The sequence below is a fragment of the Nicotiana tabacum genome, chromosome 6 (assembly GCF_000715075.1).
Source record: "Nicotiana tabacum cultivar K326 chromosome 6, ASM71507v2, whole genome shotgun sequence".
Taxonomy (NCBI): Eukaryota; Viridiplantae; Streptophyta; class Magnoliopsida; order Solanales; family Solanaceae; genus Nicotiana; species Nicotiana tabacum.
Genome location: NC_134085.1, coordinates 185583364 through 185591073, shown reverse-complemented (window position 1 = coordinate 185591073; position 7710 = coordinate 185583364).

Here is a 7710-nt window from a genome sequence, read left to right as displayed (position 1 = left end):
GCGGAAAAAGGAGGTGTGACAGCTCTAGCGACTCTGCTGGGGATGTGACCCAGAACCACTGGTTCGGGGTTAGAAATTCGAGCTTATATAAATTGTTATATTTGGTTTTTTCTGATTTTGTTACATGTTTTGGCTCAATGTGCTAATTGGTTGCCTTTTACCGCTTTGATATTACGTGAACTGTATATAAACTGTGCCGAAACCCATCTTCTCTCTGAGTCTTCTGAATCATGAAGAAGGGTGTACTTCGTACGACTTCTTTTCTGTATAGTGTCAAATCCCAATTTAGAATGAGGTTCGGACAAGTTGCTAAGCCGATGAAGCTTCTGTATTCCCGGTACGCTGCCCCCCCTCGGCTCGAGCTGTCCGCTCAGGTAAGCCAGGTCTAGAACAAACACCCAGGTTCTGAACCTAGTATAACAAAGCCACATGCCGGATCCCTAGTAGGAACGCTTATCTGCATCATGTGCATTTTTGACTTAGGGGACTCAACACATGAGTTGGGTCCGTCTAGGACTAGCAACCTAAAATGAAAAGACCATCCTGCTGCATCCTGTGTGCTTTATGCATTTACTTGTTTCAGACTTGCATGCTGACCGGCTTCGAAAAATCGGGAATATTGGAAAATTGCGAAAAAGAGGGAAGTAACTATGTAGAGAGTTAATTGCCTATTTTTTTTAAAAAAAAACCCCAATGCCCCAAATACTGGCGAAATTCTGCCGAAATTTTGGAAAAAGGGAAAAAAGGAAAAAATATTTTTTTTATATAGTTTGTTTCACTCAAAAACACAAAAGAAAAAATAGAAAAGAGTCTCTTATTTTTAGGTTGAAGAATAGGTTAGTCATTTTGTTGAAACGAAAAAAAAAATCTTCACTTTGTCTTGTTTTCAAAATGAAAAAAAAAAGATAAAGAAAAATAGTTTGTCTTGCCATGAAAAGTGAAAATGTAAAAAGAGTCTTGTTTTTAAAATGGTTTTTTAATTTATTTATTTGTTTCTAAAAATGCAAAAAAATGAATAAAAAGAGTCTTGCGTTGAACGTGGTTTTATTATTTGTTGCAATATATATATAAATCCAAAAAGTATTTTTCTTTATTTCCTTTCTAAAATAGTTTTTTTTAGACCCCCAATTTTCAAGAAAAAATCCAAAAATATTTTCCATTATTGATGTCTTTAGAAAGTCTTTTTAATTGTTTTAAAAAAAATTCTTTTAATTTCTTCCAAAAAATCCGAAAATATTTTCATTCTTCTTTCAAAATTAAAAAGAAAAGTCAAAATTCAAAAATATTTATTAGAAGCATTTCTTTCAATGAAAATAAAATTCCAAAAATATTTTCTTTCTTCTTTAGAAATCCTTCTTTGAAAAAATGCTTCATTTCTTCTTTATAAGTCTTTCCTTCAAAAAATAAATAAAAAAAATAATAATAATAATAATAATAATAAAAAGTTAGTTTATTTACTTTATTCATGATGTCCCGAACTACGCGGGTTTGATTCTCACTGGACGTGAGATACGTAGGCAACCATCATCGGGTCCAACCTCCCTTTTTGCTAAAATAGCCAAAAACAAATAATAAAAAAAAATGTCAAAATTTTTCGGGTGATGTCGAACCTCCTCTTTTGCTAAAATAGCCAAAACAAAATACGCCAAATCTTAATTTCATCATAAAGAAGTCAGGTGACGCTGTTTTGTCAAAACATAGCCGAATGTTCCCGAAAGGAACGCCGGAAGGCTGACTTTGCATAAACAGCCACCTTTGGGTCATTTTTTATTAGATTTGGTCCAGTTGACCCACACAACCTTAAAAATCTTCGTCCTAGAGGCGCTGAAAGGCCGTGTTTGCAATACCGGTCTTTTATTATAATTTGAAAAGAAAAAAAAAAGAGTCATAAATAAGTTGGGTCACGCCGTTTTGTCAAAAATAGCCGAATGTTCTCGAAAAGGACGCCGGAAGGCTGATTTTGCATAAACGACCATCTTTGGTCATTCTTTTGGGTTGCGACCAGTTATCCCGCACAACCTTAAAATCTTCGTCTCCGAAGTGCTGAAAGGTCGTGTTTGCAACACCAGGTCTTTTATTTTATTGTATTTTATTTTAAAAAATAAAAAAAGAGTCAGCGGCCAGGTGAATACTGTTTTGATTTTTAGTCAAAATAAGTCGAGCCAACTACGGCAGTGTCTTAAACTGTTCTTGCCGAAATAGCCTTAGAGTATCTTTCAGTTGTCGAAAGGCTATTTTCGTAAAAGAACGGACAAGTTTGTGAAATGTCATAAAATAATCTTCCCGGCCTCAAAATTCATTTGAAATTGGGAAGGTGCCATATTTGCAAAAACACCCATTTGGTCAAAATCAGCATATTAGGGAAGGAATCTGTCATTTTATTTTGCTTGAATTTGTACTTCTTTAGATTAGAGAATATGGGCCGTTTGACTTTCGAGCCTGTTGTTCGTCTTTAAATAATTCCAAAAAATGTTTTATTATTGTTTACTTTTTATGTGGCCGAACTACGCAAGGTCTGATTCATGCGGGGTCATGATACGTAGGCAATCTCCATAAGATTCGACCACAACAAAAGAAAAACAAAAAAATGAAAAACAAAAACAAAAAAATGAAAAAAAAATCAAAAAAAATCAAAAAAAAAAGGAAAACAAAAAAAGAAAAAAGGGGAAAAAGATGTTGTTAATAATGAGGACCGATTGAGTCCATTCTAACCTGTTTTGTTTTGAATCACAAAGAAAGTTAAGGTGGTTGGTTTGTGGTAAGCCGGAAATACAAGATCCAGAAGCACACTTTGTGGGGATCAGACCTGATGACAAAAGCACTCGAATCCTATTGGGGACTTGTTGACTAAGGTTGATGATATTGAAGTTGGCAATGGTCTGGGCAATACTGATGTGAGGCTCCGTGGCTAAGATGTCAGTTTTGACAAAGTGGGAGGACGCTCCGTTCCTTGGTTAGCAAGAGAGAAGCTTTTGGTGGCTTATTTTGTTGTCATTTCTGTTGTCCGGATTATTAGGGTTGTAATTCGGATGTTGTCTTGTGTCAAACTTTCTTATATTTCCATTTTGTCATAGCGGTTTGTTTAAGTTTTGTCCAGGTTGTTTTAGGATTTTATTCTGGTTTGTTTTTGTTCGTTTTGTTATTCAAACCATTTCACCGGTAGTCTAATGCAAAATCCGGTCTTTTATTATTTCCAGTCATCTTTTTGTTTAGTCTTTTTATCATTTTTGTTCAGCGTCGATTCTCGTGACATGACATACGCACAAAGTTTGGGCCTAATCTTAAAAGTTAATCATAAAACCCCGGAAAGGTGATCAGAACATTTAAAGAAAATAAGGACGGTTTTGAGATTATTCAGAGCTCGAGTCATATGGAACTGGGGCAAGTAAAATATAAAGAAAACCGTTAAAACCAAGATTCGCCAAATTGACATAAGGGTCTTCATGATAATGAGAAGTGAGAGTGTCGCCCAACGGTGCTTTAGAAATGACAAATGAAAAAGCAAATGTGTGAATATAATTGTCAAGTTCAGCACCATCAGAAGAGGCTACAAATCTTTGTTTAATTGTGTTGTTTGCACTTGGCATGTTTTGAAAACTGCAATGACGAAGGCATTTTGTTCTGCTACCTAAACACTTATCCTTCGTTAACCCTTTGAGCCTTATTTGTTTTCTTTCATACCCCTCTTTCAGAATCAGTAGAAAAGAGTAGAAACACAAACATAAAAGATAAGAAAAGAAAAGAAAAAGGGAAAAGAAAAAAAGGAGAAAAAGAGAAAAAGAGAAAATAAAAGAAAAATGATAACAAAAAACAAAAGAAAGTCAGAAGAAAACAGAGGAATTGGGAACTACGTTTGACCTGATTCCTCAAAGAGGATACGTAGGAGCCTCACGGCTCGGTCATAGGGTGCATAGGATGCATAATGTGCATAATGTGCATAGTGGCATAGTGTAACAAAAAAAAGAAAAATTAAAAATCCCCAAGCAAGAAACTGGGGCAAGGGTTGCGCTTGTATTAAACAAATATGGTTCCGAAGGTTGTAATATTGAACCCCAAATTGATTTGTTTTTTGAGCCTTTAATACCCTTTCTTTCTAGCCTATACAAAACCCCATATTACGGTCCAAAGAAAGACCTTCTGATCAGTCTTCAAAAGATGCCAAGTCAGACAAATGAGAGTCTTACCGGTGAACATAACACTCTGTTCCACAGCAGAAAGGACTCTAATCCCCAGCAGAGAGAGTCATACCGGCAACACTCCAAATCCCCAACTGGAAAGTGATACAAATGAGAGAGTCTTATCGATGAAAATCTTCATGGACACCATAAGGCGATGAAAGCTGAGAGAAAAACCAAAATGAGAGAGGCTTGATAGTGAAAACCCTTCGGTCACTACAAGTCGAATAAGATTGAGAATCAGATGGGGAATCCCCAAATGAAGAGCTTGAAAGACGATTGACGGCGGAGGATAAGTCACATGTGCATGTTATGACCATTAGAGTCGGTATCTGTGCTTGATAGGTTTTTATTTATAGTTTCTTTTGTTAAAGAGTCATATTTTTCCTTTGTCTTTTATTCTGTTCCTTTTTATCTTTCTCCTTTCATAGAAAAATTCCCCAGTAGAGTCTATTTGGTCAGAACAAGTGAGAAATGACTTCAAAATCTGCCATCAGCTTTCCAATTATGCAAGACCGGATCCGATTAGAACATCCAAATGGTCTAAATCAAGAAAGGACAAAGCAAGGAAACAAATGAGCATGATTTGGAAAATTCATACGAGACTAAAAGGTCGGGGAAATGCCAGTTTCCGAGAGAAGAGGGATATCCCCAACAGAAAAGCATTATCACCAGCAAATAACATCATCCCCAGCAAGTTTTTTGGAACGCAGAACAAGGAAGGAGAAAGGGAAAAGCCATCACAGTAGGAGTATCACAACCAACCACCGCGTTTTAAACTAACAAATTTTGTTTGATTTGAAACAGGTAAAGGAAATGGCATTGATGACAGAAATGCATGCCACATGGGAGATTATCAAACTAGGGCAGAAAATTTTCCTTTCATTTAGAAAATTTTCTGGAAGTCAGGTAACCATTTAGGGAAGAATAAAGATAGCACCAGTCTCAAGGGAAGTGGTATTTGACCCAGTGTTGCCCCCAGCATAATAAGTTTCAATGGAGGAAGTTGTTCCCCAGTGGACAGAACAAAAGGATGAAACTTGTGCTCGGAAAAAGCAAAAGGCCAGTGTCATTCCCAGCAGCCTTCCGAAGAGTGAATCACTAGTTTTGAAGGAATCAAAATCCCCAAGCAGTGTTATCCTCGACAGCGTTATCCCCAGCTGATAACATTTTATCCCCCAACAGGTAAGTAAATAATTCCCCAGCAGTGTTATCCCCAGCAGTTTCGAGGGAAGACAACACAAGTATTAAGATTTCATTCATAGGAGGCGCACTTCCTAATTTTAGTTTCACCCATAGAAGACGCACATCCTAAGTTTATTCCTACCCCATAGGAGACGCACTTCCTAAGTTTATTTTCACCCATATGAGACGTACATCCTAAGTTTACTTTTACCCCATAGGAGACGCACTACCTAAGTTATTTTTACCCCTAGGAGACGCACTTCCTAAGTTTAATTTCATGCATAGGAGACGCACTTCCTAAATTATTTTCATTCATAGGAGACGCACTTCCTAGTTCAAAATCATTAAAGTTCCACCCATAGGAGACGCACTTCCTAAGTTTAATTTCATGCATAGGAGACGCACTTCCTAAATTATTTTCATTCATAGGAGACGCACTTCCTAGTTCAAAATCATTAAAGTTCCACCCATAGGAGACGCACTTCCTAAGTTTACTTTCATGCATAGGAGACACACTTCCTAAATTAAGTTTTCATTAATAGGAGACGCACTTCCTGAGTTAAAGTTTCACCCATAGGAGACGCACTTCCTGAAGTTATTTTCACCCATAGGAGACGCACTTCCTAAGTTTATTTCATGCATAGGAGACGCACTTCCTAAATTAAGTTTTCATTAATAGGAGACGCACTTCCTGAGTTAAAGTTTCACCCATAGGAGACGCACTTCCTGAAGTTTATTTTTACCCCTAGGAGACGCACTTCCTAAGTTTAATTTCATGCATATGAGACGCACTTCCTGAATTAAGATTTCATGCATAGGAGACGCACTTCCTAAATTAAGTTTTCATTCATAGGAGACGCACTTCCTAGTTTAAAATTATCAAAGTTTCACCCATAGGAGACGCACTTCCTAAGTTTATTTTACCCCTAGGAGACGCACTTCCTAGTCTGGTTCATTTAAGTTCATGCATAGGAGACGCACTTCCTAGTTTGAATCATTTAAGTTTCACCCCTAGGAGACGCACTTCCTAGTTTGAATCATTTAAGTTTCACCCCTAGGAGACGCACTTAAGTTCATTTATAGGAGACGCACTTCCTAGTCTGGTTTATTTAAGTTCAGGCATAGGAGACGCACTTCCTAAATTAAGTTTTCATTAATAGGAGACGCACTTCGTAGTTTAAAATCATCAAAGTTTCACTCATAGGAGACGCACTGCCTAAGTTTATTTTACCCCTAGGAGACGCACTTCATAGTCTGGTTTCATTTAAGTTCATGCATAGGAGACGCACTTCCTAGTTTGAATCATTTAAGTTTCACCCCTAGGAGACGCACTTCCTAGTCTGGCTCATTTAAGTTCATTTGTAGGAGACGCACTTCCTAGTTTGAATTATTGAAGTTTCACCCCTAGAAAACGCATTTCGTAGTCTGGGTCGTTCAGGTTATATTTTTGCTTTAGGAGACGCACTTCCTAAAAATGAGAGTTTACCACTAGGAGACACACTTCCTGATTTTGGTTCATTCAAGTTTTACTCGTAGGAGACGCACTTCCTAGTCGGGTTCATCCGCCCTCAAAATAGGATATTTTGGGTTCATCTGCCCTCAAAATAGGATATTTTGGGTTCATCCGCCCTCAAATAGGATATTTTGGGTTCATCCACCCTCAAAATAGGATATTTTGGGTTCATCCGCCCTCAAATAGTATTTTATTTTCAAAATTGTTGAAGTCAGGAGCCCGCCTGAAGAGAGGAAAGGCGTTTTATTTTTCAAATTTGTTGTTGAGGTCAGGAGACCTCCTGAAGAGAGGAAAGGCGTTTTATTTTTAAAAGTTGTTGAAATCTCGCCAGCCTAAAGAAATGAATGGCATTTTATTTTCAAAGTTGTTGAAGTCAGGAGCCCGCCTGAAGAGAGGAAAGGCGTTTTATTTTTCAAAGTTGTTGTTGAGGTCAGGAGCCCGCCTGAAGAGAGGAAAGGCGTTTTATTTTTAAAAGTTGTTGAAATCTCGCCAGCCAAAAGAAAGGAATAGCATTTTAGTTTCAAAGTTGTTGAAGTCAGGAGCCCGCCTGAAGAGAGGAAAGACGTTTTATTTTTAAAAGTTGTTGAAATCTCGCCAGCCTAAAGAAAGGAATGGCATTTTAGTTTCAAAGTTGTTGAAGTCAGGAGCCCGCCTGAGGAGAGAAAAGACGTTTTATTTTTAAAAGTTGTTGAAATCTCGCCAGCCTAAAGAAAGGAATGGCATTTTATTTTTAAAGTTGTTGAAGTCAGGAGCCCACCTGAAGAGAGGAAAGGCGTTTTATTTTTAAAAGTTGTTGAAATCTCGCCAGCCTAAAGAAAGGAATGGCATTTTATTTTC